Genomic DNA, 17,997 nt, shown 5'->3' on the forward strand with positions numbered 1-17,997 from the left:
TGCACATTTAGAAAATATTAACTGAGCAGCTGCTATACGCCAGGCCCTGGGACACATTGACGCATGAACACAAAGCCTTTTATTTTAATGGCTTCGTGTATGCCTCCGAGAACTTGGCTGTGAGGACTGACCCTCTAGAGGTGGGATCCCACACACCTGTGGCCCCCGCAGCGAAGTCCCGGGACTGACTCTACTACTGACTTGCTATGTGACCTTAGGCGGGTCCCTTAGTTTCCCCAAACGTCAAAGAAAGGGCTTAGATTTAACAGCCTCTAGGTTCCCTTTCTTGTACAGCTTGTGAGGCTGTGAAAGCCCCTCCAGCGTTCTCCTCATGAAGCTCCAGGGGTCCCTGCTGGTGACAGCCTGGAGGGCTCGGTGAGGACAAGCCATCGAATTTCAGACGTGGGTGCAGCCCACCTGTCAGGGTTCGGGACCAGCCCAGGCAGACCGGTCCGAAAGGCCTCGGGCTGGTTTCCTGTGTGACCTGGAGATGGCCGAGCTGTGTTTGCCCCAGGAGTGGGATGTTTCTTGATAAATAGGCGGGTCCTGAGTCGGGCTTCTCTGAGTCTGGGCCTGGAAGTTTAGCTGTTTAAGAAGCTACCTGGGTAAAAGATGTCCGCAGAAACTGGAAAACTGCTGGGCCGGAGGGATGGAGGCTGATTGCATCCACCAGCTCGGAGGCCTGATAAATGGGCTCCACGATGGTTCCTGTCACCCATCCCGTCTGTGGAGGATCTGGGCGGGGCTGAGCACCTGCACGTTTCACCAGGAGCGTGCAGGCTCGGCCCACACTGGCCACATTCACCGGCCTCCCTGGGGGAGACGGCCAGAGCTGCCAGGGCCTGCGAGGGCTCCCTGCAGAGCCCCAGCAACACTGGTCGGCACAGCGGCAGCAAGGCAGTTAGAACTCAGGCGGACGTGGATTTGAAGCCCATCCCTTCATCTCTGAGTCTCAGTTTTTCCCACCTGTAAAATGGGCCCAACGATAGAGCTTCTGTTCTGGGGCCGTCCTCAGGAGCACATTGTGTGCGTAGAGCTTAAAACAGGGTGGGTACCCAAGAACGGTGCCACGAAGACAACTATTGTGCTGTTATGACTAGTTGTCACCATTCTGCCAGCCCCTCCCCCACTCCCTGACACTGGGGTGAGGGCAGGCACCAATGGTGACTAATCATGACATTAGCCACCCCCCACGGGCTCACAGGGACCTAGCCGGCCACTCGGTTAAGACGGTAATGAAGCGGCTGTGAAACAGGAGGCCTTTCCATCTGGGACCCGGGCTGACCCCACCCCAGCCTGAGGTTTGAGAAACTGCTGTGTGGACTCTGCCCCCTGCCCCCCTCACAGGCTGTTTATCCCTGGCACGATCATTTATTTATGTCCGTGTTACGCAGGCACAGGCCCTGCTCCCACCCCCTCTTTGTCTTCACCGGTCTTCCCCCGGGCCTCGCCCTGCCCCTGCCAGGCCCCGATCATGAAGACAGATGTGCTGCGCTGTGGCTCCCACTGAGGCAGCCGCCAGCCCTTTGGCACCGCTCAGAGGATGGAGGGGGGTAGTGATGCAAGAGGTGGGGTACAGGGCCCCTCCCCCTTTCTCAGGGTGGGAGTGGCCCAAGGGGGACACTCTGCAGCTGTGGGTGAGAGATTATGAGGCCCTAGAAAAGCTTTGGACAAAAACACGTGGGCTTCAGGCACTCCTTGTGCTGGCTCTGTGACTCCCCCTCGGGAGCAGGGACACCTCCTTCATTCGACAGGTATTTATGGCACGTGTCCTGGGCACTCAGCACTGTGCCAGGCGCTGAAGACACAAGGCGAAGGAAACACACAGGCTCTGAAAGTACCAGAGCGGCCGCTGTGAGGCGTCAACGGGATATGTGGCCGGGGGGACGGGGGGCAAAGGAGGACTCTCCTAGGAGGGTGAGCCGGGGGCCACCACGTGAAAAGTACATGAAAGGGCGTTCCAGGCAGAGGGAACAGCATGATTAAGACCTAAAGTTCCAGGAGCCAAAAGGGTTGAGTGGGCTCAAGGGGGAGAGAGAGAGAGGGTGGGGGCCTGAGGAGGTGAGTGCCACCATGTCTCCTAGGGCCTCGTGGCCTTGGGTTTATTCTAAAAGCATCAGGAATCGACAGGTGTCTCGTGGTTGAGAAGAGGCTGACCAAGAAGCAGCTGGGGTACCCCCAAACCCAGGGGTCCTGTTCTCAGGGGTCCAGGCCCCTCAGCCCCACTCTCTCTGCCCTCCTGTGCCCAGGGCTCATTGAGGCCAATGGCCTTGCTCCTGGGAGCAGCTGGCCCCATGCACCCTGCAGAGCCCCTGAGGGCAAGGGTCTCACCAGGGAGAGGGGTCCCTGCTCCCGCCGAGCCCTCCCAACAAGGGGGCTTTGTCTGGCAGCTCCGAGGACCCCAGCACTCCTCCCCAGGCCCCTGCAGCAGTCTGTGAGCAGCTCTGAAAGGCGGCTTTATCTGTGTCCAGGACCAGATTGCTGGGAAGCCGGCAGCCGGGGCTGGCACACGGGCCAGGCAGCAGCCACAGCCCCGACTCCTGGGGCCGCAGAGATGCAGAGAGAGGCTGGGGACAAAAGGGTGCCCTGGGGGAGCAGCCGGTCAAAGCCCCGTCCCAGAGGAAGACAAGAGGACTACACAGGCACCCCTGCCCCCCACCCCTGCAATCTGGTCACTTAATTGCAGTGCTGAGTGACACGGCCCTTTGTGCAGCCCCTGCCTTGTGGGAGGAAGGAAGCAGGTAACGCCAGGTCGCCTGTAATTGGATGTCCTGGGCCTGCTCCCCACTCCTTTTCTCTGGCCCTGGGAAGCATGGGAGAGGGGCAACAAACGATCAGGGAGGGCAGCTCTCCAAAGGAAAAGGAGCTTCAAGAAGATCTATGCCCTAAGCCACCACTGGGCAGACTGGAGAGAATGAGGACCAGAAAGAAGAAAATTCAGAAAGGCCGATGTTCTCCAGGCAGCCTCTCCCTGGGTGTGTGGCGTGGTGTCCCCCAGCCGGGTCTCTGTCACCCCTACTTAGCCCTGGTTAGCACGAGAGTGACAACGAAGATGTGCGTGGAGTGCCTCCTTGGGGAGGATCTCTAAAGTCCACAAGACCCTCTGTGGCAGGGGCTGGCAGCCCTGTTTGCAAAGGCCCAGAGAGGTTAAACTACCTGCCTGAAGCCACCCAGCTGGTGAGAGGCAGAGCCAGGATTTGAACCCGGGAACATCCAAGGCCCTGAAGGCCATGCCCCCACTGGGCTGGGCCTGCCTACCTGCCAGCAGCGGGGCGCGTGTGAAAGCCCCACGTCAGCTCCCTCCCCGGTCGTGGGCGCCCCGATGGAAGGATTGGGAGGGACACCCAGTCATCCCCCTGCAGCCCACGGAGACCAACTTACCATTTTTATCTACTTGCTATTTTTCCTTTGAGGGACTCTGCTCTCTGTCTGTTAAAAAGTGAGTAATACTACTAAAGGTACACTTAAAAATGGTTAGGCTGGGGGGCTGGCCCCGTGGCCGAGTGGTTAAGTTCACGCACTCCGCTGCAGGTGGCCCAGTGTTTCGTTGGTTCGAATCCTGGGCGCGGACATGGCACTGCTCATCAAACCATGCTGAGGCAGCGTCCCGCATGCCACAACTAGAAGGACCCACAACGAAGAATATACAACTATGTACTAGGGGGCTTTGGGGAGAAAAAGGAAAAAATAAAATCTTTAAAAAAATGGTTAGGATGGTGTTATGTGTATTTTACCAGAATATTTTTAAAAATTTAATGCTCAAACATAAGAGACAAAGAGTGAGTTTGGCGAGTATTAAACAAGCATTGAAGACGAATTGAGAACAATCTGCGTGTCCCTGAAGTGACAGGAAGGGATGGAAGAGATTTGAAAGGACAACACATTCATCACCACGGGGTCCAATGTGAACTGCATGCAAAGTCCTAATTTGTCTGTGGGCCACCAGGGCTGCCTGTTGCTTTTGGGAAACACCAATCATTGTACAAACGGGGAGACTGAGGCCCGGAGAGAAGAGGGGCAACCCCTGGATGCAGGGCTATCATGGCAAAGCTCGGGCTGGAACCTGGGCCGGAGGCCTCTGGGTGCACGTCACCCTAGGGGGCTGTGCAAGGTCCAGTGGGACAGTCAGTGCCTCCAAGAAGGCAGAGGGGCAGATGCCCCCTGCTCTACATGGCTTCTGTGCCCTTGGCCCATCCGCGTTGGGCACCGGGGACCTGGCAGGAGTAGGGGTGCAGCTGGCAAAGCCCCAACGCCCAGAGCTGAGGCTTCCAAGAGGAGGGAAATGACGATAATAGCGCCGTCCTCACTGCTCCACCCCAGGTGTAGCTAAACCTTAACACTCACAGAGGGAAGGACGGGGAAACTGAGGCTCAGAGAGGCAAAGTCACTTGCCCACCTCCACACAGCAAGTCAGGGGCAGACATGGGACTCGAACCCAGGTCTGTCAGACTCCAGGAGCCGGGAGGTGGATGCCTGGGAAGGTGGTGGGGGCTGGGAGCGGCGCTGGGAGGGAAGCTCAAGCTTTGTCATCTCATCACACTCCACCACAGTGGCCTCTCCTCCGGCCCCATGCAAGCTGTCCTCCACAATGACAACGTGGAGAGCTTTCTGGAACACAAATTGCGTCATGTCATCCCCTCCCCACCCTGAGCTGAAACCCTCCTGAAGGCATGAGGCTGGTCCCCGGCCGCCTCTGGGGCTTTGCCTCCGCCTGTTCAGGTCCCCTTGGATTTCGATTCCCCAGCCAGGCTGACCCATTTGCAGCTCCTCGAAAGCTCTGCCACCAGAAAGCAGGGCCACCTGGGCCAGGTCTGAGCCCAGTGCTCCCCACTGTCAGGTGGGGCCATTCAGAGTCTGCTGAGCAAAGACAGGGTGTAAACTGTAAAGTACTGTGCCTTCATGATATGATGACAAAGGAGAGCAGACAAACCCGGGGATGCTGGGCATCTGGCCACTTGATCACGGCCTCTCACTCCCCCAACATCCCCTTCCTCACCTCCCCCTTGCCCCTGTCCCCACTGTCCCCAGGGGAGGCTGGTCGACCCCCAGATTTACTAGGGCATGTTAAGAACATGGTTTGAAGCCCTCTCTGAGGTCACGAGGTCATGGCAGTTTCCCATCGATCTGTTTGTCCCTCCCTTGGCTGGAGCCCTTTGCCCCGCCAGCCCCCAGAGCCGTATCAAACTTCAGCAGACTCCCCCCTGCCTCGCTGCTCTCGAGCCAGGCCCCGAGGAGCCAAAACTCAGGGCAGAGCTTTAAAACAGCGCCCCTGGGGGTTTACCAGCTGGCTGCCCAACCCCTGACCTCAGGAGGAGAGGGCCTCAGCTCCCTGGTTTAGTTGGATCGATGGTACTGTGAGAAACAGCCCCACGTGAGTGAGTGAGGACAGTGAGAAAGGACCCCTCCCCAGAACCTCACCATGACAGCCGCTGAGCCGTGTGCACACGTAGGCTCGGGACACCTCTGGGCTTTTCCTCCGTCCACCAAAATGTCTCAGACACAGGCCTGCAAGAGCCGGGATCACTGACTCCAGCTGCCTAGGTTTCAGATGGGGAAACTGAGGCTCGGGGGGAACTCCTCAAGGTCACAGAGCAAGTTCAAGGAAGTCTCCGGTTCCCTCAGCTCTTCCGCCTTCTGTGGGCAAAGGCGGCAGTTGTGGTATTTGGGGCACCACTGGCACCTCAAAAGGCCAAGCCTCTCTCTCCTAGAGCCTTCGAGCCGGATGACAGGGGACCCAGCCCATGCCAGGCCAGAGCCCCCAACTTTGACCCCATGCGTGGCAGAGACCAGGCCTTCAGGACGGCCTTCTGGCTCAGCTGCGACATCCCACGGAAGGCAGAGGCCGGAGGCACGAGTCCCTCACGCTCAGACCCCTCGCTCCCCAGAAAGCACAGCGGCCTTTATTTGGGGAGCAGGGTTACCGAGAGCCAGGGGCCCTGAGTCCAAATCTTCCTGGGTCCTCACATGACGTGCCTTACCCCCCACTGTCCAGCCTGCGCGAGCAGGAAGAGCACAAGGTTCTGCCTTCTCCCTGCTCGGAGCGGGGGCCACGGAGCAGCAGGCCCACCTGGGAACTTGCTAGAAAGGTGAACAGGAGCCCGTTTCCCCAGACCCACCCATCAGATTCTGCGTTTTAACGAGGTCCCCAGCCAATTCACATGCGAGTTAAGGTGTGAGAAGTGCTGGAACCCAAGACCCCCGGAGTTAAATGAGGAGAAGGCTGTGTGTGCACGCATGCACACTTTAAGATCTGTACCCGAAGAGAAGAGCCTAGAGATGGACAAAGAAGGGAGGGAGGCAGGGGAGCGAGGGAGGGAGGGCACTCTGCCTGCTCCAAAAAGTATTTGAAGTAACTTCGGAACAGCACATGGCAACTTTTTTACTAATTTATTTTTTTAACTCTTTTTTTTTTTGGTGAGGAAGATTGTCCCTGAGCTAACACTTGTGGCAATCTTCCTCTATTTTTTTTTTTAAGATTGGCACCTGAGCTAACATCTGTTGCCAATCTTTTTCTTCTTCTTCTTCTCCCCAAATCCCCCCAGTACATAGTTGTATATTTTAGTCGTGGCTCCTTCTAGTTGTGGCACGTGGGACACCTCCTCAGCGTGGCCTGATGAGCAGTGCCATGTCTGCGCCCAGTATCCGAACCGGCGAAACCCTGGGCTGCCAAAGCAGAGTGCACGAACCCAACCACTATGCCACTGGGCTGGCCCCAACAGCACATGGCAACTCTTTTAAAGAAAAAGAAAAGAATCCCACACGAAAGAAGCAGAGGGAAGCCGGGGGCTGGGACAGGGGTGGCCCCAGACAGGTGGTGGGTGGGGCAGGACCCTAGTCCCGCAGGATCTTGGGTCACTGGAGGATTCTGGACAGGGAGTAGCACGCTCCGATTCATATTTTGGAAGGACAGTCACTTGAAAAGTGCCTTTCAAAAGCTGCTGCCTTTGCTCTAAATGCTGCCCAAGTCAGTGAGATTTTATACAAGTGATGGCGAATAATGGGGAAGGAGAGAGGGGATGTCTGACCCTTGGAAGGAGGCCGAGGTGGGCCCAGTGCCTGGATGGATAAGAGAAGGTGGGGGGTGGGGAGGGAGGGAGGCTGGGATGGAAAACCAGGGCTGGGTGTCCATCGTGCTTTCCACTGGAGTTTTTTAAAATCTAGGTATAAGTTACAGACAGTAAGCAGCACAAATCTTAAGTATACTGCTTGAGGAATTTCTATTACTTAATGCACCCGCATAACCACTCCCCAATCCAGATATAGAACATTTCCAGCACCCCAGGAACCCCCTTACCCCCCTGCCAGTCACTCCCCCTCCAGTGGTGCATCAGTCACCCACCGCTGCCTGACAAATGGCCACAAACATGGCAGCTTGGACAACACCCATTCCGATCTCCCAGTTTCCATGAGTCTGGGGTCTGGACACAGCCTAGGGGGTCCTCTGCTCAGGGTCTCCTGAGGCTGCAGTCAAGGCGTCAGTAGGGCTGCGTCCCTTTCTGGAGCTCGGGGCTGTCTTCCATGAGCTCCGGGTTGTTGGCAGAATTCACTTCCTTTCAGTCGTAGGACTGAGGTCCCTGTTTTCTTGCTAGCTGTCAGCCGGGGACTGATTTTGCCACTTGGCCTTCTCAGGGGCAGTTCACACTCCAGGAGCTTGCTTCTTCAAGCCAGCTGGAAAGAGTCTCTTTTTAAGGCTTTCACTTGATTAAGTCTGGCCCACCCTTTGGATGAACTCAAAATCAAACTGATTTGGGACCTTAACTACATCTGCCAAACTCTTGCCCCTTTGTCCTATTCTGTTGGCTAAAAGCAAATCACTGGGCCCACCCACAGTCAAGGGGAGGGGATTATACAGGGTGTAAATACCAGTGGGTAGGAATTATGGGGGGGTCACCCTCAGGTCTGCCTACCTCAAATGGTAATGACTATTCTGCCCTCTGTCACCATCTATTAGAATTTCCCATGAACGGAGGTCACATAGTGCCTGATGGCATCAGGGTCCTGTCACTTCACATGGTGTCCATGAGATTTATTCATATCATTACCTGCATCAGTAACTTGTTTCTTTTCACTGCTGTGTAGTATTTCACCACACAAATGCACCACGGTTTATTCATCCATTCTCTGTTGATGGATATTTGAGTTGTTTCTCACTTCTGGCTATTAAAACAGAGCTGCTAGCAGATGGGATTCTGGATTGGGTTCTAGAACAGTAAAAGGACATTAATGGAAAACCTGGTGAAATCAGATTAAAGTCTGTAGTTTAATTAATAGTATTAAACTAATGTGACCTTCTTGGTGCTGACAAATGTGCCACGGTCACATGTCAGATGTAAACTAGGGGAAACCAGGTGAAGGGGATAGAGGAGCTCTCTATACCGCACTTGCAACTTTTACGTAGATCTAAAATTATTACAAAATAAAAATTGTATTTAAGAAGCAAATAAACAAAGCTGCTAGCAAATATCTGTTACTGGCCGTGGTGGCTCAGGGTCCACAACCAGCCCTCTCCCCAATAAACATCCAAAAACTGGACACAATATACAGGGCAGGTGTTTTCAGGCAGCACAAGACCATAATTCCTGAGAGGAAAGAAACCTGGGAGGTGAGCCCCACAGTCACCCAGCTCTCTCCTTGGGGCCAGTTTCCCAGCCACAGATCAGAGAGCTGGGGTCCAAGCTGAACACAGACATCCCCCTGAGCTGGGGAGACAGAGGTCAGAATTGGAGCTTCTGATGCAGCTGGAATCCGTGGGGCCAAAGAAGAGGGCACTGCCCGGGGTGGGTTTCTAAGCAAGTCATTGGTCCAGATCTAGGCTGCACGTGCTCACGAGAGGACCACTTGGGTCTTTCCAGAGAGCAGCTGCTATGGGGTGGGGAGTGGAACAGAGATACTGGAAGTCAAGCAGTGCTGGGGACTTTGGAGTTCTGGTCCAGCCAGAGAGGAGAGACCTCATTACCAACATGAGCATCCAACTTTGAAATCAGAAGAGTCTCCCCTTAGGAATAAGGACCATGCCCTAGAAGAAAGCCTACATACGCTAACAATGCCTAAAACCAAGCCCTGATAAGTCCCACAGGGGAAGCAAAATTTGGAGCTCAAGTCCTGTCAGGTTAGAGGGGTTTGAAAAACATCTTGGACTCTCTACAGATCTGCTCTAGCAAGGCACAAATCCAAGCATGCCTAAGTCCAAGGGGATCAGCCAGCAACTAAGTGTCTGCTCCAGCAAGAACCAATAGTCTTTCTAAGAGGGTAACAGAATCCAGATTCTCTACAATGTACCATTGCAATGTCCAGCGTATAATCAAAATTTACTAGAAACACGGGAGTAAAACTCCTGTGCGCCTTCTTGTCCATTACTTCCGCAGGCACTCATGTGTTACGACTCGGGAGTGGAATTGCTGGGTCTCACTGTTGTTTTGCTAAAATCATTCCTTCAGCCGAGATGTTAAGAGGAAACCCTGCTCCCCACTCTTCAGACTGTATCAGCGTGGCTACATGGGGTTCAGTGCCCAACGCCTGCCTCAGCTTTGAGCTCCCTAGCCTGTGGGTTTTCACCAGGAGAAGGCCAGGCAGGGTCCCCGATGGCCTCCGTCTCCCTAACATCTCTTGCCGCTCTCTCAGGTGGGCTCCAGCTGGTGCCCTCCAACGAAGCCCAAACTTTGTTGTTGTTTTCGACTCTCTCCTGTGTTTTCAGAGTTGGGCCGGGGGAAAAAAAATAAAACCACTCCTCATTCATTTGGACAAACTACCCTCAGAAAAAGAAAACCTGTAACCTCTTACCTGCAAGCTCTGATTGTGCACGCCCCTCCTTAGCTCACCCACACTGGATGGTGGCAACTGGAGCCCATCACAGTCAGGCTCATCTCAGCAGCCAGGTGACAGGGACCAAAGGGAGAGAGTTCGGCTGGGGCACAGGGCACTCTCCACCCAGTGGGTCCTGGTGGGCTGGGTGCCAAGTGTTGGGTTAGCCCCGGGGGGAAACCAGAAGGGACAGAAAGAAATAAGATCCGGCCCTGATCCTAAAGGGAGGAACAACAGAGCAGGTGTTAATAAACAGGCGCTGAATGAATGAGGAGGCTGGAGAACCACCCTTTCACCAGCCCCATTGCTGGGATGGAGAAGGAGGGAAAGGAAGGTGGTGAAAGGTCCGGGTCCGGGGTAGCCTCAGCCATTCTGTGAACTTCCACTCCACTAGGCTCAGCAGATGCCGTGGCGAGCACACCGAGTTTGTTTGTCCGTGGGGCCTAGAGTCGGGGGCCGGGGAGCGGATCACAGACCTGGAAACAAACAGGTAGGGCTATCAAAAGTCAGATGACGATGACGGCTAGTAAGAAACATGAAGCAGGGGCTGGCCCCATGGCCGAGCAGTTAAGTTCTCGCGCTCCGCTGCAGGCAGCCCAGGGTTTCGTTGGTTTGAATCTTGGGCGCAGACATGGCACCTCTCATCAAGCCACGCTGAGGCAGCGTCCCACATGCCACAACTAGAAGGACCCACAACAAAGAATACACAACTATGTACCGGGGGGCTTTGGGGAGAAGAAGGGGAAAAAAAATAAAATCTTAAAAAAAAAAAAGAAACATGAAGCAGAGCAAAGAGGTAGAAAGTGATGAGAAGGGACTGGGTTTTTTTACTTCTTTCATTGGGCCTTTCTTTCTTATCATTACCTCCGTGGCAGTGAATGCTGAAATTGCCCGCCCCTCCTACAGCCACTGCGTTACTTAACGATTGAAAACAGCATCGAACCCATCTACCTGCTTCATTGTTAGAGTCCTGAAGAATGACAACACCTGCCCGTGGGTTAGAAGCTGAATCGCGTGCCTCCTATGAGTTCTACCCATAGTGGCACCATCTGTTGTATTTGCATACATGGTTTATTATTTTTATTTTTTGTTTTCTTTAAGTGTGTCTTATTTTATTTATTTATTTATTTATAGTGAGGAAGATTGGCCATGAGCTAACGTCTGTGCCAATCTTCCTCTATTTTTTTTTTTGCATATCAGATGCCACCACAGCATGGCTTGATGAGTGGTGCATAGGTCCATACCCGGGATCCAAACCTGCGAACACCGAGCTGTGAAGTGGAGGGCATGAACTTAACCGCTATGCCACCGGACTGGCCCCAAATTTTTTAATTTCTATTTGTGATAAATATATATAATATAAAATTTACCATCTTGGTATTTTTAAGCATACAGTTCAATGGCTTGAAGTACATTCACATTGTTGTGCAACCATCACCACTGTCTGTCTCCAGAACTCTTTTCAACTTGCTAAACTGAAACTCTGTGCCCATTAAACACTTGCTCCCTTTCTGCCCTCTCACCTCAGGCTGGGAAGGGGTTATTTTAAACAGGGCAATGAGGGAAGCCTTTCTGAAGTGGTCACACTTGGGGAGGGACCTGAGATAGCCCTTTCAGATATGGAGGGGGAGGGGTGACCAAAGCAGCAGGTGCAAAGGCCCTGAGGCCAGAGTGGAGTCATGGGTTCAAGGAGGCCAGTGTGGCTGGAGGGAGGTGGGTGGGTAGAGGAGACAGAAGAGGCAGGAGGACAGGTAGGGAAGAGAGATGGGGGGGCAGAGTCTTGTGGGCCGAGAAGAAGATTTTGGTTTCTGCTCTGAGTGAGATGAAAGGCACCGGAGACTTTTGGGCTGAGGTGTGTCATGGTCGCCCGTCCCCTGGCATGGTCTCTGATGGCTGCTGAGCAAAGATCGTGAGGAGAGGTTCAGTCTGGAGACCATTAGGAGACTACCGCCCAGGGCCAGAAGATCCACAATGGGGGCATGGGCCAGGGCAGTGGGTGGAGGCGGTGGCCAGTGTCCAGTCAGGATCGATTCAGAAGGTGGATCCACAGGGTTAGATGATGGACGGGAAGGGGGCGGGAGGAAGGGAGGAGCCAAGAGGGATCAGGATTCTGGGCCTGTTGAATTCTGTACTTCTTGGCCTTTTCTTACAGCAGGTCCATGTTACTATTATAAAGAGAAAGAACAAAAGATATGCGTTACTCAAGAGGGGGAAAGCATTCTCTTTCTTTGAAGGCGATCCTGAGTAGAGCGAACGGCGGGAGGCCCCATCCCGCGCCTGGCGCCCCTCCCAGAGCATTTACCCACCTTCGAGAACCTTCCTTACACAGGGCGATGGGACCCTGCCTGCGACACGTGGTTCGTCCCTTATTCTTCTTGCTCATTCTCCCCCGGGCAGAGGCCCTCCCTGTCCTCCAGCCCTGACCAGGGACCAGGGTGGGAGTGAGGACTAGGGGCAGCAAGGAAGCTTTGGTGAGTTGAATGGAATTCTTGCTTTTGGTAAAAAGAGCATCTTTCTCCTCCGTCAGCTGGATTCTCAGCCCAGACTGGGTCCCCTCCCCGGCCGGTTCCTCCTGGGCAAGGGCTGTCCCCCTTCATCCCTGCCTCTGTCGTCACCAGTGTTCACCATGACAACTTGGAGAACCAGCCCCCACCCTGGTCTCACCCCTGTGCGCAGCCTCCTGTGGGCTCTCTGGCTCTCGCTGGGTCCCCTCCCGCCTCTCGGGGCTCCATCCCTTCTCAGAACCTTCTCGCTACTCTTCTGCTGCCCAGACATCTCCTGTCCTTCCCCCTCTGGCTCCCTGAGGCTCTCAGTGTCCGCATACCTCTCATCCCTGCCCTGCCCCTCAGCAACCCCACCCACAGGGCCTCCTCCCCCAGGCAGTCCTCTGGACTCTCCGCTAAGGTGCCCTGCGGGCTCTTTGCACAGCTTCTCCACAGAGCAGGGGTCATGACTGTAGTTAATGATCATCGCTGGGATTTTTAATTACTGACTGTCCCCTGAGAACCGTGAGCTGATTGTTCACCTCAGTATTCCCAGCCCCTAGCAGAATGTCCAGCCCATAACTGGGGCTCAAAAAATAATTAAATGATATGTAAAGCATATAGAGATGAGTACATCTGGAAAAGTGCCACACAGGAGCTAGCATGCAAAATGGGCTTTGAAAATGAACAAATATCAATAAACAAAGATGAAAAGACAGAGGTTTCCAAGGAGAGGACTCCCCATGAACACAGGAATGGTGGTAGGAAAGTGTATGTCAACTTCAGGGACTCAAATCTGCATGCATAGCTCAATAAAATATCTGTAACCTTTCTCCAAAAAAAAACTTATTAAACAAATGACTGTCCAGCTGGCTGGCTGGATAATTGGGTGGGTGTATGGCTGGCTGGATGGATGGATAGGTGGGTGGGTGGGTGGGTGGATGGATGGATGGATAGGCGGGTGGGCAGGTGGACGGATGGATGGATGGATGGATGGATGAGTGAATGCATGAATGGATAGATGGGAGGGTGGGTGGGCGGATGGATGAATGGATGGATAGACAGGTGGGTGGGTGGATGGATGGATGGATGAATGAATGGATGGATGGATAGATATGTGGGTGAATGGATAGATGGATGGATGAATGGATAGATGGGAAGGTGGGTGGGCGGATGGATGGATGGATGGATGGGTAGACAACGGGTTAAACAAAATCTCCTCTTATTAAAAAAGCAGAAACTGAGGCCAAGAGAGAAAGGGGGCCTGATAAAGATGGAAGCATTGAATTGAGGCTAAGGAAAGCTGTTTTAACTCCACACCATGCCCACTGTCTACCGTTGTGTCACCATTGCCTGTCTGCTGTGCTCCTCCCTGCTCTCAGGACCCCCGCCCCCTCCCCAGCCTCTCCCCCTCATCACCCCCTCCACAGGTAGCTCCTTCCTTGCTAACTACTTTTTACCAAACCCGGAGCAGAAGTCCTGGGCAAGAGGGTGGCCAGGAGACAGGGCCTTTGTCCGAGCTCAGCCCAGGTGGGGCCTCCCGCCCCCACTCCCTCTGCTGTCTCTCTCAGTGACTTTTGTCCTTGGACTGTCTGCGTGATCAGAAGAGGTTTCATTCTCGGGCGCCGGTCGGCCATTAGGAAGAGGCAGACGCATTACCCTCTCAGCGCACAATGCTTGGCTGATTCAGTGATTCTGTTTCACCTGAAGGCTTCTCTGCAGCCGAGCCTCCCCTTCAGAGCGGGGCGGGCCCCATCTGTCGGGCAGTTTGCCCCAGCGTCTCCAGCCATTATGCCTCCGCTCAGAGGACTGGATGGTGCGTGTGCGAGCCAGCGAGCGCCTGCGTCTGCTGAACTCTCTCCCCCTTGTCTCTTTATCATTCTTCTAGGGCTGAACAGAACTTGCTTTAAAGAATGATGTCAGATGTGTGCAAAACAGACCAATAAAACCTAATGCACTCGCTCCCTTTGTCTGCCTGACTCTCCTACGAACATTTCCCACTCAGAGAGCCACTTAAAACACATCAGCAGTAACTCCACAAAACAGCCACTTGTTGGCTAATTGTGCTAAGCAGCTGCCGGCAGGGCTGGGGGAGGGGAGGGAGGGGCTCTCTGGGAGGAGCCCCTCTGCTCCCAGCCAGAGCCCAGCTCCCGAGAAGGGTCCCTCCCCTGCCTCTGCTCCCGGAGGCTCCTGCCAGGAGCGCTCGCGGTGCTGGGGGCGGAGAAGAAAGCAGGCCTAGGGCCAGGAGGGCAGGATTCTCTGCCAGCTCCCCGCCAACTTGCCGTGGGACACCGGCGGGCCACTGCCTGTCTCTAGGCGTTAGTTTCCCGGTACATCCCTTGAGCGGTTTGGACTGTGACTTCTAAGGTCTCATTCAGTTCCCAAAGGCTGCTTGCTGTAGCGCTCCAGGAGCCTTGGACAGACTCGGGTTCAAATTCTGGCTCTGCTGCAGACTGGCTGTGTGACGTGCGGCCTCAGCCTCTCTGAACAGTACTCTCCTCAGGAGGGAACAAGATAGTCACCGTGCCTGCCCTCATCAGGCACTGTGAGAATTCCATGGGGGGTACCTGTGTGGGTCTTGGAGCCGGTGAGCCCAGGCCCTCCCCCACCCTCAGGTGTTCCCAGTCTGAAGCGTGAGGGCTACTCAAGCCCATAGCAGAGCCCCCGGACCCAGTCTCAGGAATCAGAGCAGGTTAAGCAGAGACCTGAAGGATAAGAATCAAGCCAGCATAGGGTATGGGCAGAGGTGGATGGGATCACAGTTGATACTAATGGTATATGCAAAGGACCTGAGGCAGGGCTGAATAGAAGGACCAGAAAGGAACCTAGAGGAAAGGCTGGAGAAGTGCAGGAGCCCAGCCAGAAGGACACTTGCAGGCCAGGGTAACGAGCTTGGCTTTGTCCTGAGGGCAATAGGGAGTCATGGAAGGGATGAGAGCAACAAGAGGGTCTCACTAGATTTCTCTTTTTCAAAGACCCCTCCCGGCTTCCACGTGAAGAAGGAGTTGAGGGGCAGGGGTCAAGAGCAGAAGCAGGAAGCTCTCCCTCTGCTGCTCCCACCACCCAAGCAGGCACCGGCTGGGGGGCTGAAGTAAAAGATCCTCCCTCAGATGGAAAGAGGGAGGAGCTGGCGTTCTCTGCTCCGGGGACCCCTCGCTCGCTGGCCCCACTGGTGTGGCCGCTGCCCACCCTGGAGAGGCAGGGGTTAAGCCCTGCAGCCTTGCAGAAATCAGAGGATTACAGGTTTGCCAGTGGCCTGTCCCGTCGGTCACGCAGACACCGACGCACCCTGCTATCTCTGGGCTCAACTGTCATGCCAAGTACTGCATCAGGACTCCATTAGGAAGGCCAAGGCGGAGGCTCACAGCTGTCAGACCCGCAGTCCCAGGGTGGCAAGTCCTCACCCCTGGCGCCTGGGCTTGAGGACAGCTCTGTCCGCCGGCGGTGCTGTAACCTCCTCCTGCCCCTTGCCCAGAGGCGGGAGGGCCGTGGGCGCAGCTGGTACGCGTGGGTTCAGGGGTCTGAGCGGCTGGGGTGGAAGCCCACCTCCGCCGCTTCCTGCTCCTGGCCCTCGGATGCAATGCTGAAAGCCTCGGAGCCTTGACCCTCTCATCCGCGCGGTGACGGCAGGGACAACGCCCTCCCCAGAGGGGTACTCGGGGTCTCAGCAAGACACTAGGCTCCAAGGAAGCCCCCGGCAGACTGCAGCTGCCGTCACGATTCTCTGCTCCCTCCGTCCCACCTTTGCGCGCTGCAAGGTGCGGGTTATTTTTATGGCCTCATCTTCCGCCTCTGCCAGTTTCCCTTTCGGCTTTGTCTTGGGAAGCTCAAAGTCAAAGTGAACCGTTGGTCAAAATAACTCACTTGTCCCAGGTTCCTGATGTAATTACCGCCCCCTCCATCGGCTGCTTCTGATGCCTCCTCTATTTTTTCTTTGAAAACTTTAACTGTCCTTTGTGTGAGTGATTTAAGGGGGGGAAAAAAAACCCTTGCAAATGAACATAACTTAATTGCTTTTTCTGATTTTCAATGTAACATGTGCTCATTATGAAAAACATCCAGACATTACAGAAAGGCAGAGGGAGGAGAAAAACAGTGCAAGGCTTTTGAAGCACGCTCAAGTTGTTTGTGGCAGAGTTGGAAGAAGGAGGCCCCCTGTTTACAAAGCTGGGGTGCTCCTGCCTGCCCCCCAGCCCTCACTCATCCACGTCCTGCCCCCCACCGCCACGCCCAGCTCAGGTTCTTGCTCCCCCAAAGGCTCCCTAGACCCTTGCAGCCCAGGGCACTCTCTCCTTCCACTGAGCTCAGCTCTTCATTTCAACAAACATTTATCGTGCATCTGTTTTGGGCCAAGATACAGGATCCAGACGCATGACTCACCCCTCCTGCCTGTGATTAACTAGTGTTGCATTATTTTATTGGCCCACATCTATGCTTCTCCTCCCCTGCCTGGACTGTCACCTCCTTGAGGGCAGATCCACAGCTTCCTTCTCTGCAGCCCCGTCCACAGCATCTGTTGTTTCTGATGGGACTTCGCGGGCACCTGCAGGAAGGGCGGCTGCTGTGGATGGTACGTGCTGGACGCCAGGCCAACCCTTTGCACATGTGATCTCATCGACTCTCACATCGACCGTGGAAGGTGGGTCTTGTTACTACTCCCGCTTTGCAGATGAGGAAACTGAGTTCAGACAGGTTAGGAAGCTTGCCCAAGGAAGCACAGCTGTTGAGCTGAGAGCCAGGATTTGAACCCTCGTCTCAGAGGCTGAGGCCTGAGCTCCAAGCTCCTACGCGGGGGGATTGCCTCTTTGTCCAACTCAGTGATCACACAGGGCAGGTGACGAACGCTCTCAGCAAGATAAGCCAGATAAGATAAGATAAGCCAGATAAGATAAGATAAGCAAGATACGGAAGGACCGTGCTGTCATCCATAGCAGGCCAGGAAGACTCCCTGGAGGAGGTGATGCTTGACTGAATTTTGAAGGATGCATAGGAGTTGGCCAGGTGGAAAATGGGCAGAAAGCATTGCGAGAGGAGGAAACGGTCTGTGGGATGGGCCAAAGTTGTGAGTCAGTCGGGCCCATGGGCCATCCTAAGTGGCACAGGGCGCAGGTGGGGCCAGGCTGGGAGGTGAGGTGAGTGGGCGGTCAGCTGGCCGCACTGTGACACAGCTTATGCACTCTGTGCAGGCATTTGGGCTTGAGCTTTAGGCCAGTGGTTCAGAACGACCTCCCTGGAACGCTGCAGCTTCCTCAGAGACTCCCCGGCAACCTGGAGAATGATAAACCAAAGGAGGTGGCCCCAGCCAGCCGGCGCCCAGCCACACCCTGGGCTCAGACAGGGGAGCTGCACTTCCATTGGCTGTATGGTAGATTTTCAGTGTAAGATTTCATTTGAAAGGCTCTCCAGCAAACGTGTCTGAAACTGCTTCTGCAGGCGGGAGGGGGGAAGTCTTCAGCCGGGAGTGACACGACAAGATTTTTAAGATTGTTTGTTCTTCAAAAACCCTGGCTGAGCCCCACCCCCCAGCCTCCCTGCCCCAGGCTCTCAAGAGGGTGCCCTCACCAGCTCCTGTCTTGGATGCTGTGTCCTTGGCCTGGGGACAGCATCCTTGGGTCCTCGTCCCAGCTCCACCTGTAACCTGCACAGTGCCCCCTCTCTGGGTTCCAGAATTCTGGCCCTTGGCCTTGGACCAGATCTGTGCTAATGGCCACAG

At 54.8% G+C, this 17,997-nt stretch overlaps 1 long non-coding RNA gene across 1 annotated transcript; it reads right to left on the reverse strand.

Annotated features, from left to right (window-relative positions):
- Positions 1-7,302: 7,302 nt before the first annotated feature.
- Positions 7,303-14,307, reverse strand: LOC139079664 (uncharacterized). The gene is made up of 3 exons (XR_011533458.1): positions 9,781-14,307; positions 8,043-8,201; positions 7,303-7,668 (listed from the first exon to the last, which is right to left on the reverse strand). It is a non-coding gene; the product is annotated as an uncharacterized lncRNA (long non-coding RNA).
- Positions 14,308-17,997: the final 3,690 nt, after the last annotated feature.

This window comes from Equus przewalskii, chromosome 26 (genome assembly GCF_037783145.1).
Source record: "Equus przewalskii isolate Varuska chromosome 26, EquPr2, whole genome shotgun sequence".
NCBI classification, from domain to species: domain Eukaryota; kingdom Metazoa; phylum Chordata; class Mammalia; order Perissodactyla; family Equidae; genus Equus; species Equus przewalskii.